Source organism: Falco punctatus (assembly GCF_963210335.1).
Source record: "Falco punctatus genome assembly, chromosome: 19".
NCBI lineage: Eukaryota > Metazoa > Chordata > Aves > Falconiformes > Falconidae > Falco > Falco punctatus.
This window is the reverse complement of record NC_137599.1, coordinates 2,825,138-2,840,843: the sequence shown is the minus strand read 5'-3', so window position 1 is coordinate 2,840,843 and position 15,706 is coordinate 2,825,138.

The window sequence follows — 15,706 nt, the reverse complement described above, 5'->3', positions numbered from 1 at the left end:
GGAGACCCCTCACTGCCCGGGGCCGCCCTTCCCCAGCGGGGCGGTGGGCCTTGGGCCGGGCCCCAGAGGCACAAACAGCGCTGCCCTCGCAGCCTGGGTTGTGAAATGGCACAGCAAACAGCACAGTCGCAAGGGGAGGGAACTACAAAAATGCTTCAAAAGGAGCATTTTAAAGGAAAATGGGAGTGGCGGGGCACACGGGGCACCTGCCCATCCAGGCTGAAGTGGTGAGGGCTGTGCTCCTCCGAGCCTATCTCCTGTGTGGGCTGGATAACACCGTATTGGATTTGTTGTAATGTAATTATTTGTGTATCGGGTCACAGGGATCAATGCTTTAGTGAGCAGTGCTGCCAAGTCAGATCTCATCTAGGAGGTCCTTATCCCTGAGGAAACACAGGGGAGCATGTGTCACAAACACGGTGAGCCGGTGTGTTGGGTGGCGCTGAGCTGGGCGCCGAGGGGAGCATCAGCCAGGGGGCTCACACCAGCCAGGGGGCTCACACCTGGTTACTTGTTACACCGAGGTTACTCATGCTGCCATTGCCCCCGTGGTGCGATAGGTGCTGTGCATTCGGAGCAGGGCACGGCACAGAGCAAAGCTCTAAAAAAATGGGGAAAAACGTTGCCATCCTACAACTACTGCGTGCTGCTCTCCTGGCTCAACCTAGAAAGAATCTGAAAGAGAAGAAAATGCTTTAAAAATCAGGCTATTCCCATTCCTAAATGGGAACTGGCGAAGGGCGCTTCCCAGAGCAGTTTATGCCGTGGAGCAGAGCTGGCTGGCAGCCTGCTCGTGTGCTGGGCAACACGGGGGGAGCGCTGTGAGAAAGCACCAGCATCTCCACTTGGCTGGGGTGGGCTAGCTGCCTGTTCATTAACCACGTTGTTCATTATCCGTGTATTAAACACCAGGGGGGAATTACCTTGCGATTCCCGATGGCCGTGCCCCGCGCTGGGGCTGCTGTGAGCCGCTGCCACTGGAGGGCAACAGGAGACCACCGGATTTCTCGCACCCCCGAACCTGCGGTAGACCTAAAATGAGCACAAAGGGTAAATGAAATCAATCCGCTGTTGCAGAATCGGTCTGCTGGGAAGCAGAGCCCCGCAGAAAGATGAGGGAGCTGCAGCATGCCGGAGAGATCAAGCCCTAATTAGCTTTTTATGTGTTTTCTCCCCTGTATTATTTCCCAAAAAAGTTTCTAAATCTTTCTCCGAGCTTTGTGTCGTGTTATTCTGGGTTAAGTGGAACAGCGTGGTGCTCTTCATTATTTTTTTAAAGGGTCTAAAAGCTCAGTTTGATGCTTGAATATCCTCATGCCTCCCAAACGGACGCTGTTACAACCTCCCCTCTCGCTGCTGCTGTAGGGTGTCAGATAATGCCCAAGAAATCCAGAAACAACACATTCTTGGCAGCGCTCGGCGTCTTCTCTTATAAACACAGACTTGCGCCATATAAATCTGGCTCCCTGCATCCCGACAGTGGCCAATGAGGCATGATTTCCATTTCTGCAAACTGTGAACAACGCGGTGGGAAAGCCCAGCTAGGAAACAAGGTGGGAGAGCCGTGCTTTACATTTCTCGGGGACCTTTTGAGGATCTCGAGGCCCTTTGGAAATGAGAGCCAAGCTCTAAGTGTGTGTTACAGAGGGAGAGAAATAAGTCTGAGGTGATGCTTGGGAGCATGAGCAGAACCTGGAGCTGGGCATGTATTTCGAACGTCATGAGCTCATCCTCATGTCTGCTTTGCTGGCACAGGACTGCAGCATGGAACTGTGGCACTTGAATTAACAGAGAAGGACGTAGTAATGCAGTACTTCTGGTATTAAAATGAATCAATAAATAGACCATGACCTGCATGGAGTGCACTAGGGCTCTGTAGTCTGGAGCCGTTCGTTTCTTGGCCGAGATCGAGGAGCTGATCCTTTCCTCGTGCTGCAGCTGGTGAGCTGTAGCACCATGGCTTACCCACAGTTAGGGGCAGGAGGGAGAGGGAGAACAGAGGCAAGCAAGCGCTAATTCACAAACGTGCAGGGAAACAAACAAAACCATCTTGTTCTTGTAAATGCAGAGCATTTTGGGGTTTGTTCTGTTTTCCCATGACACGTTTTTGTCAGTGTCGTGAGACAAGCGCTGAAAATTCCTCGGGGCAAAATAAAAAGTAAAGAGGCCTGCATGTCATGCCTGACGCATAGGTCAGCCCTGTCCCTGCTGCCAGGAGCTATCTCCAGCAGGGCGTCTCACCAAAGAGCTCCGAGTGGAAGGTGCCAGTGTTATCTGGCAGAATCGGGACTGGCGAGGCAGAACACGAGCTACCCAAAGTCCTCCAGAGCGGTGCCACTGACACATGCTGACATTTCCCATCCCGCCTGCCTCGGTGGTCATGCCTGGAGTTGCAAATCTTCCTCCGTTACGATTTGCTGAAGCTGTGACCCCAAGGGATGTCTCAGAGTGACAGCCAGAACAACCGTGGAAGTGTTAGTGATCCGTTCGCTGCGTTTTCTCTCTTCAGGACAGCTTGTCTGCTTCCCAGGAGAATCGCCACAGCTCCATTAGAGTCCATTAGCAGCTTCCTTTAGCCTTGAAGTGAATTTAGCACTGGTGAAAGGTGTTGGCGTAGCAATCCCGCAGGCTGGAGCCTGCTCCCAGCACAGCTCCGGTGTGGAGAGGAGCCAGGCGCACACGGAGCAGCCAAACCTGCCCTGTCTGCCGACAGCCATGTCTCACTGCAGGAAGGAACCACGGGGGCCTCTTCTTCCTTTTCCTGCAGACTTGGACAATAGCAGAGGCAAGAACTTGAAAGGGAAGGCGCCCCACATCAAAACGAAGAGTTTTTTAATAAAGTGGTGTCTGATGGGCATTTGCTTCCCCTGCGGAGGGGATTTCAGGGGCACTAGTGCTTTGCTGTGAGCTGTCTATGCCATCAGGTTATTACTGCCATGGCCTGGCCATCCCCGCTGGAGAGCCCTTTGCATCCCTGAGCCAAGGGCAAAGCCTGAAAAAAAAAAACCCTATTGCAGGACCACATGGGACAGGAATGGACAGGACTCGTATTGAGGGTTTTGGCTAGGACAAAGAGATGTCTCTTTCACTGAGAAATGGCCCGGCCTGGAGCCCGCAGAGGGACCACGCACGGGCAGAGAGCGGCATGTGCCTTTCCAGTCCAGGAGCTCGGCAGCAGTTGGACAAGGGCACTGCAGGCCGGGGCTGAGGCATGGAGAAAGCACGCAGAGCATTTGGCCCTGCTATACCCTGCACTGCAGATGTGAACAGCCTTCCATAAATATCAAAATGCTTGACAAGTGTCAGCAGCTGTGAGTCAGCCCTTTGCAATGCTCCCAATCAGACAAACCATGGTTTCATTGTCTTTGGGTCCCCTGGAATGTGAGCCGCACAGAAACCCACCCTGGCAGTCCGGATGCTTCCCTGGTCTGCAAACAAAGGCAAAGCAAGCACTTTGTGAAGTCCCAGTGCAATGATGCATGCCCCAGACTACACAGCATCCGAGGGAAGATGCCACTTTCCAGGTAGCACTTTGTGCATGGCCCGTGAGTGGCTCAATGTGGAAAACAGATCCCGAGAGCTCATCCCAACTCTTTTACCATGGGAGATCTGGGAACAGCTGCTGAGAAAGTGCTTGATCCTCAGTCCCTCAAAGGCTGCTACAGATTTCAGTGGATTTTAGCCATTGTAAGATGGAAATATGCATGTGCCTATCCACGCACAGCTGCAGAGAGGTAGCTGCATGCCCTCAGCACTGCCCTATCCCACTCACAGCTCCTGGCAGCCCTCCAGCACCGAATGATTCTCACCTTTCTCACCATCCTTGCCCACTTTATGCCAGTAAACTCACAATAATCAGCCTATTCTTCCCTAGCCCGCTGCTGCTGCTGCACCCATCTGGAGGCCCTCAAATACACTTTGGCTCAACCTTTCCTCTTCCTGTGCCGTCCCTTCTTTCATTCCTACTCACTCCTGCTATTATCAATAAGAGCTGTAATTAACACTGCTGGCTGTGCCCAGAATCCTCTCCCTACCCTCATTGCAGTAGGGTTTACGGGTTTTTCCGTTGAACAAATATGGGTGCAATTACCTGAATTGCCAGTCCCTATCAGTTGGTGGCTTGGGGCATTGCAGCATGAGCAAACAATGATGGTTATGGAGAGGAAAAGCAAGTGTGGAAAGCAATTGTTCTCATTGACTTCACCTTGATAAGAAAGACGCCAACTCCGAGACAAAAAACGTTTCTTGCCTTAGGGTTGCAGGAATCTAATTCCTGGAAAAGGAAAAATTGGTGGTGGTAAAGTGTAGCTGTGAGGTGGGAAGGATAGTCCACTGGTCAGGCCGAGTGGGAAGAGCTGGATTCCATTCTCTTTTCTTCTTCCACCCGCCATGAAACCTCAGACAAATCTCCTATCCCGGAGAAGAAAACTTTTCCATGATCAGTTGAAAGCTGTCAACAGCTGTGGCTCAGAGGTTAATGTCTCTCCTCTTGTAGTGCTGTCAGTGTGTGCAGAAATGCTTCTGCTGAGAGGTCACTGGAGCGCAAACAAGCGTGCACATAGACAGGTGTGATGCCTTCATCTCAGCTCCACGGACCATCTGCAGGCTTTGCGCACAGCACACCCGTGCCACGGGCCTGGCTGCCACCTGGATTTAAGGGCCATCACACTGGATTTCTTTACAGCAGTTACAGCGTCAACCACCCAACTAATCATCTTTCAAAAATCTTGCATATGACTATAACCCATGGTGCGTGAGCTGCTGACTCTGAGCCCAAACAAACTGACCGCAGGACTTCACCCTGTGCGCGTGCAAGGGATCCTTCACGGCTGGCCATGTTGGGGGTTCTCCAGTGGCTTGTGCTCACAGCTTCTGCGCCACCCAGCTCGGTGGCTCACAGGTGGGTTGTCTGCAGGTCTGGCAGAGGGCAGAGCGGTGTGCCCCACATGCCATGGCAGGTAACAGCTACTGCAGGTACTTGAGAGGGTCATGATGCAGGGCAGTGCCTAAATGCCAAGAAGCTTCTGCAAGCAGTCAGGGTGCATGGGTGAGAGAAGCTCTGTGGGGTCTCTCCCGGAGTGACTCACTCTCAAACTGAAAAGTTTCCTTTAAACAGCCAGGGATTTTGCACTGATGGGGAAACAAACCCTGCTCTGCAGAGGAGAAGCCTCTGTATCTTTGGGCACACATAAACACAAACACCTCCGGGATTTCTCCTCTGAGAGAGCCCCTGCCTGCTGAGAAGCTCTGCAGCCTTCCCCCAGCACTGCAGCTCCTGGGGGGCTAACCAGCAGCCAGCTGAGACTTTCAACCAGCTTATGTTTTTAATGATGAAACGGCTTCCAGCTTACTGAGGCAGGATGAGTCCTGCTGCTGGGTAGCTCAGCCTGGGGGTGACCAGGACAGTCTCCTCTGAAAACCCCTGGGATTTAGCAGATAGTTACTGGAATGGCTCCAACCGTGGGGTTTTTTCAGGCAGCATCTCCACAGCCCTGTGTCTCTGATCACGTACAGAAGGATGGTGGAAGCGCCTGCCGAACCATGGCTAGCGTGTGCCTTGGAGGTGTCCATTCATGTGCTGGCTCCGGCTGGCTGGGAGCAAAGCCTGAGGCAGGGCATGGGAACTAATGGATAGAGAAACAGACTCCCAGAGACTCGCTGTAGCAGCAAGAGACGAGGGAGTGTCGCTGCTCCTCTGGAAACACCATGTGGTAGTTCCACACCTGGAGTGGAAGGTCTCTTGCTAGCCCATGCTCACGTGCCTTTGCACCATGCTGTCCTTGTTGAGTTAATGTGGGGTGTCTGGCACGGGCACTGGGAAGATCCTCTGGTACCTGAGAGCCCCAGCTTGCAGAACACCCTCGAACAACCCAGCTGAGGGTCCCCCAGGACTCTGCTGGCAGGGATTGCCTCCAGGGCCAACACAAATCTGTGATGACTAGCTGCAAGGGGATGGCGTCGCTTGGCACAGACTAAAATACACCTCTGGTGGAGAGCCAGGTGGCTCCATGATTCATTGTGTCTTACATCAATGTGGGATTGTTCACAGTTGTATCCGGGGCGGATCCTGGAGGCATCTTTCTAAGGAAGGTTTTGGACCGTGATGTCTCAGCTTCTGACAGATGGGTGCTACCACGTGGCACAACCCGCACGCTGCCTGCTCCTGCCCTCCTGCAGCATCACACACCACAGCAATATGAAGGCATTTATTCCCCATACAAGGTTTCCTCACTGGAAATGATCAGTTAAAAGCTGCCTCAGGAAAAGGGTTAAGAAAAGAAGAATCCAGTCTCAACTCTTTGCAATTTTAGGAGCAAAATGCAAGCTGCAGATGCAGGCTGCAGAGAGCTGTCCTGTGCTCTTTTGCTGCCTTTAATGTCCCCAGCCTCTGAGAGGGCACCCCAGAAAAATCAAAGATGCATCCTGGGTGACAGTGGCTCGGGAGACTCTTTGTTATGTGCTGAGAAACACCTGTACAACATCCTCAGTACCCTTTGGGGCAGGGAGCCTCTAGGTACCCGTCTTCTTTTGGGCTTGTCCATAGCTCATTGGCACATGGTAAACTACCAGTCTCACACAGCGCTGCCCCAAAAGCGTTTTTCTCAGTGCTCCACCTCCACAGCGAGGTAATTCCTTCAGGGAGGCTGTAGGAACCGCCTGGTGCTGCCACCTCAGCTTTGCCCGTGCAGGGCAGCAGCAGGACCTCATCCTATTGCATTGACGTCAGTGGTTTTCCCCTCGCTGGCTGCTGAAGCCCTCGCACCACCCGGCATGTGCAGACAGATACATGGAGCTCTGCTGCAACCCAACCCACGCCACTGGCACGTTCCGGGCCGCAGCGGTTGCTTTTCGATTCCCTCTTGCACAGACACATCTGTCGGCTCGGGGCACCCCGCTCAGCCCCCACCGCAGAGCTGCAGCCATGCGTGCGGGACGGAGGGAGCTGGTCCTTTCCCTCACCCGGCTCGTGGCTGTCTCTGACTCTCACCGATGCTCCCGGGCATGGTGTGGCTTCCACTGAGGCTTGCCCTTTCGGTCTATGAAAATCTGAACTGTAAAGTCTAGAAAACAAAAGGTCCTTTTTCAGTAAGAGGAGGCTGATTAACGTTCCCTCAGGGAACCAAAGGGCCTCGTCACTGTTCTGAGTAAATGTGTTTTGTTGTTCCAAGGAAAAGTCTGACTCACCTGGCGGAGGCTTCGGAAGCGGTGAGGTCTCTGCAGCACGCACGTGGCCGTTGAGACGAGCCCTGCAGTACCAGGGTGTAGCGGAGGTGTGAAGGGCTGCCTCCTGCCCCGGGGTACCCAGCATCAGCCTGTCCCCGAGTCCCCTCAGCTGCATGTTGTTCAGTGCTTCAGGCTCAGTGTTGCCAAACAGCGCTAGACGCTGTGCCTGCATGCTCTCACACCAAAAGAAGGGGCTGGTTTGGATCGGGGTGTCTCTGGGGGTGTTTGGAGGTGGCAGCAGGACCAGATTCCAGACCTCGGTGGGTACTTGTGCTCCTCTCCCCTGCCCTGCGCTGCTTGCCAGGCTGGCCGGGCTCCAGTTAAGTACCGAGCAGGTCAGGCATCCCTCAGAGGTTTCCCTGGGAGCTGCCTGGACTTGCTCCGTTTGTAACAGTTGTGCCATCAATCCTGGGAAGGTCATAGCCCTCTGTGGCTTTTTCAGGTAGGTATTTCAGCACTTACCATGTCGTCTTCATTTTTGGAAGCCCCAGAGGAGGGAGGAAGGCTGGAAGGGGGGGAGGAAGAGGACGGAGGAAGACAGCAGCCGTCTGCCTCCTGCCCAGATTCACAGCTCTGTCGACTTCCCATGTCAGTTCTGATGTGTTGGGCACGGTGCCACTTCACTTCTTGTGTGTCAGACTCCTGCAAGGCTTTCTGGAGCCGGTGGTGAGGGGTAGGTGGTCTCGCTGCGTAACACAGGACACAGGGCAGAGCATTCCCGAAGGACAATTGGGCAAAGCAGCTGCTTGGGCCAGCTCACAAATTTTATTTGTTCTTTTTTAGCTGACAAATTAATACTTTGTCTTTTATGAGCACACCCTGGGTAGGGCCATGCCCAGAGAAATCTGCTCTGCACAGACAGGTCCATTTTAGTTAAGAAAAGAGACAAGGGAGCTACCAGCAGAGGTGGTCACAGAGGATTCCGCGCTGTTGCTGCCCAGGGGTGTTCCCAGGGTGAAGAAGGACCTGGAGAACAGTCCCTTGTTCCATCCTGCATGGCCTGAACACTCCAGCCACCTCACCCCCTGCCCCAGCCTGCAGCCCTCGGAGCCACTGGGGCTTCCCTCCAGTTACACACGAAACAAATCGTTGGTTCTAAGCAGCAGAGGTGACAGAGATTTTCAACTTTTTCTCCTCATTTGCGCAGGTGCATTCCAGGGAAGCACTCCCAAGTGTTATTCATAATCAATATTTGTTCCTCTGAAAATGCTCATTTATGTTGGGTCAGCTCACTGATACCTGGGTGTTTATTTTGCTCAGATTCCAGACACAAGTAAACATGCATTTACAAAGCCTACACGATCTTGACTGCATGGTTATCTGCCTCTCTTGTTCTTGAAATAAATTTTCATTCTTTATTTTTGCAGGCTGCTTCTGCTGGGAAGGTCGAGCTGCTCTGCAAAGCCCCTGCACATCTTGCTGTTACTGGCACGGCTCCGTTTGCTGGTGATTGTGCCGAGCTGCGCAGAGCCCAGGAGGAAGACTTTCCTCCAGCCACTCCTATGGCCACTTCAGTTTTCCTCAGCCAGCTCCAGCTCCCAGCTGTGACCAGAGCATAGTCCTCCAGCTAGTCTCCCACTCCTCCTGATTTCCCTCTGCTTTCTCCTGAAAACAAAAAAGGGGCATTTACAGCCTGCTAAGCACCCCTTCCACCCCTTCCAGCCCTTCCACCTCGGAGAAGCTGCATTACCATGGTCTAACCCACCTGCACGACTGTGTAACTACTTACAGAGTCTAGGGATATGTTGTTTGCTAATCGTGTTTGGGGCCTTCAGGGTGGGGAAATCCAGGATGACGCAGAGGCTTGTTTGTGGTGGGATTTTTCACTTCACTGTCAGCACACCCCCACAGTTGACTGGCGTGCGCTTCTCGCAGGCCTTGCTGCTTAAATACAAAACATCCTCAGTAAATTCAGCTTAGCCCAGGTTGTAACTGGGGTCACAGAGCCCTAACGCAAGCAGATTTTCACACCTGTGCAACACAGGGGGTGGTTAGTGATCCATCGGGGCAGGGCAAAATACCCTGCTGCATTGACAAGCCCTCTGTGCACCTCATTAATTTTTTTCTGTTAATCTTCCGTGCACACGGAGAGCACAAAGTAAACGTAATGGCTTGGCAAAAGAGCCACTGAACAGCTTGGCTTCACTGCAAAACCAGCAAAGTCAAAGCCAAAGGAAAATGGTGGGTTTTTTTCTGAGGGGTCTTGCAATATCTCCATGCTCGTGTTGGCTTCAGCATTCGGGGAGGAATTTGACAGGACTGCAACAAACAAGCCTTTTTCTATAGCAACTGGCCCCTCCAGGACATCTCCGAGTGCCTTACACAATGCAAATGGAAAAGCACTGACTCGTGAATGTACTGCAGATTGAAAGCAACGTTAAAAAAGCAACACAGGATTTCAATTTGGCTTTATAAGTGCCAATAGCAGTAACAATCCAATACCCACTGAAAAAAAATTGCATCACTCTGGGACACAGAAGCCTCCTCAAGCCTGGGGCAAACGGGCCAGGATGTTAAAACACACCAAAGAGTTTTCCATCTATTTATGCATTGCTGAGCAAGTTAATGTTAGTGAAAGGTGTCAGTGCAATGGAAGCACCTTCTTTTGCGGACGCCAGCCCAGCACCACAGCCAGGTTTGAGCTGATCTGATCACCACCTTCTTGCGCGTGAGGCACGAACCAGCTGCTGCTGCCTGGAGCTGGGGCAGTGGGGTGGGGTGGTCCAGCGCGGGGTCGCTCCTGGTTGTGCGTGCCCACGTGCTGTTTTTCCAAAGGAGGTGATTCGCCCTGAACAACACATTTTATCCTAATGGCACAGGGTCATTAGGATGACACAGGGTTGAGCTTACCAGGGTTGCAAACCCCACAGAAGAACATGGTCAAAGCCCAGATGTGCTCTGAGTGCAGGCCACAAACAACAAGACCAAAGCACAGAGGCACCTTGTGCTGCTGCCAAAACCCCCCAAAAGCCCTGGTGCTTTCCCTTCCGACACTGCCTGTAGCTGCTGCAAACGGCGCAGTCCTCTGTACCTGCCCAAGCACCCTGTGGGAGAGAAGATGCTCAGCTCGAGGGACCTAACACAGATCGTGGTTCCCCAACGTTACGCCCCATCTGCTCCCTCCAGCCGGAGGCTCGCGCTGGTGATGCGTGTGCAGTCACAGCGATGCTGAATGTCCTCCAGGTTATAAATGCTGCCTGTCAAGGACCTCGTCAAAGGTGATTTTACCAGCCAGGAAAAAGGAGAGCGGCCGGGCGATCCCTCCCCACTGCAATCTTGCAGCCGTTACAGAAGTGAAGAGGCTTTTTTGTTTACCCAGGGAAGTAAAGAAAGGAAAAAACAACCACTGATAAGTAAAACGTTGGAAAGATTGTAAAGTGAGATCAAGGAATTTAAAGGAAGGGAATTTATATGGTGTATTTCCTGATAAAATCGGACATTTCAAAGCATCCCTTAGCGGTGTGGCAATGTTGCGGTAAGCCGAAAGCATTTATGGGCAGCAGAATAGGCAGTTCCCTTGAAAAAGGGTATTTCAGACACATGATTTTAAAGGCTGCTCCGTGGCTCTGTGCCCATTGAAACGGGAAGAAACCCTCAAGCCAAAATGTCCAGCAATACAAAAAGACGTTTGGGGATTATTTATTATCATCCGTTCCCAATGCGGGAACACTAAATGGAGTAGTCAGGCCTGGCTGCTCTGGGCTGGACACTGTGCACACACAAGTTAGAGATACATTTTAATCTGCTCCCTGTAATGCACCAGCCAGGTAATTGTGCCGAGGGTGTGGGCAGACCTGGGTCTTTTTTTAGATCAGGTCAGAGCAGGCTCAGAAGTCTACAGCCGCCCTTTAGCCAGACGGAACGGGATATCATTTCCTTCCCTTTGCACCGAATTGGACCAAATTCACTCATTAATGCAGCACCTGTGCCACCGAGGCAGTGACAAAGTGCCAGGTGTAACCTCTTTAAAGGGCTCATCCCTTGAACAGATCCACCTGTGGTGCCCTCTGCACCGGGGAGCAACAGGCACCTCCCGAGAGTAGCAAACACAATTGCAATGCTCCAGCTAGAGAGGGGTGAGTTGTGCTCTTTGTATTCCCTCTTCGTTTATTTTCGCAGCCTACAGCCCAACGTCGGGCAAGACTGAAGCACAGTCCCCCCGTCTGTTCTCCCTCCATGTGCTCGTGGCGACTGCTGAGCCGCGTGGGATTGCAGGGGCAGAGCACCATCCTGACCCTTGGCACTCGGAGCATGGGATCCTCAGCTGCCCCAAGCGGATCCGCCTTGCTCAGCACCAGCTCAAAGTGCCCCTCCTGAGCAGCTCTCTGCCTTCAGCTGCCGGGTGCCAGCAGGGTTTGGAGGCAGGCTGGCTTCTTGCCAGCTCAGCGCTACTCCGGGTTGTAATCCCAGTGTCTGGGTCTTCCCTCTTGCATCACACCTGGCCTGAGCAGGGCTGCACCCTGCGCACGGAGGGGCGGTGAGCAAAGCTCAGCCCAGGTGGGAGGGACTGCACTCCTGTTAAATCCACGGCTCCCAGAGGACCCAGTCCTCGCACAGACTCACCCTTGTGCTCATTTTATGAGCTCAGGGTGCTCTTGGAGGTGTTGCAGCGAGAGCGGTGCACAGGAGAGGGGACAAGCAGCTGCAGCTCAGGTACCTGCAGGGTGCTGATTTCAAGGGCCATCTCTGCCTTTTCCATGTCTCTCTCAAGTTGTTTTTTTTTTCTCGTTCAATCCTCCACGCTGATGTTATTTGCGGTATCAGCTCCTCTCTCCCATCCCTTCTCTTTCTTCTGCTGCTGCTTTGCATCTAGCTGGTGATTATTCTTGTGCCCTGGGAGAAATCTGTTGCAGAGATCTGAAAGAAGCCAAGACGTGGTCGTTCCTGCCTGAACAACACTGCCGGCTGGCAGAGAGACCAAGCGGTGTTTATCCTGGGTGGGGAAGGCTGCTGGATATTCTGTGAGAAATGGCACGGGATTATGCTTATTGCTCAGGCTAAGGTTTTGGACTTTTAGGAGTCCATGGGTTTTATTTTATTAGCCATTACCTGTCTCATTCACCCAGCGTTTGAAGCCCATTTAAGATTTCCAGTGATGTTTGTTGACCGTGCAGCCGAACAAGCGGTGTCAAATGCTTCATCCCCTCTGCCTGAAGTGCGTTCAGCCTGCAGGAGCGAGGCTGCGATCATGTGTCTGTGCATGTGCACCCAGCTTTTCAGGGGGAGGCTGCGGTGTGCTGAAGTGTTGAGAGTTCAAAGGCAATCAGAACGCCACATGGTAGCAAGGAGTGTGACTAGCTGGAGGCAGTGGTTTACTCAGGGCTCGGTTGTTTGGTACTGCTGCATGTTCTTCAGCCGCTGACAGTCAGCAAGGTCAAAGCGTTGTGACTCAGGTCAGGATCAAGAGATGCTGTGAAACCAAACCCAAGGTTCTGAGGATCCGTCTGTGCGTAAGAGGAGAGCAGAGCATCAGGATGATCGCGTGGAAGCTGTGCAAGCAGGGCTCCAGGCAGGAGCGCTGCAGATACACGGCCTGTGTAGGCAGGTGTTTTGGCAAGAAGGTGGAGGTCTGAGGAGGGGAGGAAGAGTATCTAGTCCCACCTTGGGTCTGTCCCTTGGACCCCAGAGAAGAGCATGGTCTGCTGCCTCGCAAGGTTTCAGGCCCTGAGGTGCAGTGCTGTACACTCCAGGGGATGTGTTGCTGGGGAGTGCAGATGTACAGCGTTTTCTGGAGCACTTTTTAAAGAGTTCTGCAGAGCCCTCTGTGCAGCAGCTCTCATCCTCTCCTTCCCTTGGCACCTCTGAAATGCAGGGAAACAGCCTCTCTTATGCAGCTGCTTCCTTTGTAATGCTACTGCCTAATGTGGTCCCGCAAGGGGATGGAGGTGAGATCTACCCATGGTCTCAGAAGGAAAAAATCCAGGCTGGTGCTCCAAGGAGCTTGTTAGTGTGTCTAAAAAGTCTCACATTCCTCTAACTCATCTGAAACATTCCTAGAATTAGCTAACTTAGTCTCTTTTTGGACAGACACCCTCGTCTAAAGATGCTTCCCGTGTCCACTGCTCACCCTGTGAAGAGGTGGAGGGAAAACTCTCCTGGGAGCAGGGGACCAGGCTCTGCTCCTTGTCTCCTACGCAGAGAAGCTCTTGCCAAAGGGGCAAGAGCCATCCCAGAAAAGGGAGCATGGCAGTGGGAGGGAGAGTTATCTGAGTAACAATTTCAACATTACTAATAACCCTCCTCATCCAAAACCCTGGAGACCCTTTCAGAAGTCTGAAATGTTGCTAAACAAGCAATGCATCGGGGCTGTTTGCAGGGGGATCGCTGGGGGACAATGGCTTCCACTGCTGGATGCCACCAGGTCATGTTGGAGTGCTTCTTGCTGCCCCAGCAAAAAGTCCTCTTTTGGCAATGGTCACACAGATGCTGCTCCATTGTGGGGCTCCGGGGGCTGATCAAATACCAAGAGTCAGCGATGCTGTCTGGGATTTCATAAAGGCTTCTTTTTGCAGCTGAACTTTCTAATTATTCTTGTTTGAGCAAGGAGGGAGGTGGCTTCGTCTGACAGTCGCCCCTTCTCCCCCCAGACGCTGGGAGGGCTGCCCCTCTTCAGGCACCAGCTGCCTCGTGCTCCAGGGGCTGGACCCCCCCTGGAGCTGGAGGTATATTCATATTTGCTATGTGATACTGCTGCTCTCTCTGCTCTGCAGGCAAAACACAGCGTAACCACAGGAACTTTCTTCCTCAGCCTCCTCAGCACACCCTGCTAAGCTAGGCAAGTCGCCCCGCAGCCCTCACGATGGTTAAGCTGGGTGTAATGAGCTTTGTGAATCCTGGGTGTCCCAGCAGTTCCTTTACTTGTCCCGGGAAGGGGATGTGAAACCAAATTGGGATCGGGAGGCTCCCAGGGCTCGCGTTGCAAGGAAAAACAACCCCGGCTTGCAGCTGGCTTTCCTGTTTTGGGGTCTCTGCGCAGACAGGGAACAAGTCTGTGTACCGGCTCATATGTCTTTGCTCCAAATAACTGTGCTGGGACAGCCAGGGCTTTGGGTGCAGCTGCCAGGCGAAGCTGCGGCAGCTCCACCAGCACAGCGGTTCCCTTTGCCTGGTCTGCCGAAGATTGGGGAGAGCCAGTGTGGGCAGAGGTGGAGCTGGGGGTCCACATCGAGCTGCGCTCCAGCAGACAGAGCCAGGACACGGCCCTGCACAGGGGGACTTTGCTCCGTGTTGGATCCGCAGGGCTCGGTCCACCTGGCTGTGCCTGGAGGGTTCTGGAAGGGCGTGCAGGCATTATCTAACAGCCGGGGTGTGTCGGGCATGGCCCTGGCCCAAGGGCATCCTGCTGCTCCTGCTGCCGCCCAGGAGGCACCCTGCAGCCCTCCAAACCCAGCACCCTGCACCCTGCCTCCGCTCCCCGCAGCCCCGCACGGGGACTACAGCCCCAGTCCCAGCCCCAAGGCCCCAAGCCCAGCTCCTTCCATGGCAGGGGGCTTTGTGTTTTCGTGTTGGGGGCCGCTCCTCCAAGTTGGGCTGGAGGTGGAGGGGAGGACTGGTGTTAACTGGGCTGAACTGTAACTCCCGCCTCACCGAGCTGGGTCTGTTTGGTGCAACAGGCAGCTGCCTCACCAAGAGCCTTTACAAGCGTGTCTGTCTGCATCCAGCAATCTGTGACTTGTCCCCTTCACTTTAGGGGGAATTCCGTTCCACGGTCTGTTTCCAGAAGCAGAAACTCTGTGATTTCCAGTCTAGATGCGTTTCTGGCTGGTTTATTTCCATTTCTTCTGGTGCTAACTTTGTCTTAGCTCAAACAACAGTGCTCCTTCCCCCAGTGTCTCTGCACAGCCAGTAAATCCTCCCAGCCTGGGTGAAGCTGGCCAGCCAAGCCCTGGAAGGCACGTCTGCAGCGCCTCGGTTACCTCTGCCAGGCCTGCGATGCTCCTGCTGCTCAGCTTGCTCTGCGGCCGGAGCAAAAAGCATCGCACCTCGGATGCGGGATACAGGCTCCCTGCCTGGCTCATGGTCCTTCCACTCCAGCCCAGCCCCTCTTCCGTGCCCGGGGGGCACAGCTGGACACTGCCCAGCCTTTGCAGGGGCTGCGCCCCAGGGTGCTGCTATTTCTGATTGCTTTTGGAAGGTCCTGATGTCTGTGGTTTTTCTTTCTCGTGGCTGCACCACGCTGGTGGCTAACAGCTACCTGGTGATTAACCTCCTTCGCCCGAGCCCTGGTTCTTCCGAGCAGAAGAGCCTGCAGCTGAGGCTTGAAATTCTTGTGAGGAGCCTGGGAGACCTCTCACTTCAACCCAGAGAAGGGAAGGGAGGAGAAATGAGGTTTGGAGGCTAATTCTGGCAGCATCAGGCACAAGAAAGATCAAAAACTCAGGGCAGGAATACAAGAGAGGAGGGAAGCTGTTGCGTGCATGCTCCTGGAACCCCCTGACAGTCCTGGTTCATGCATACTGCACGTTATTTCTGTACCTACTTA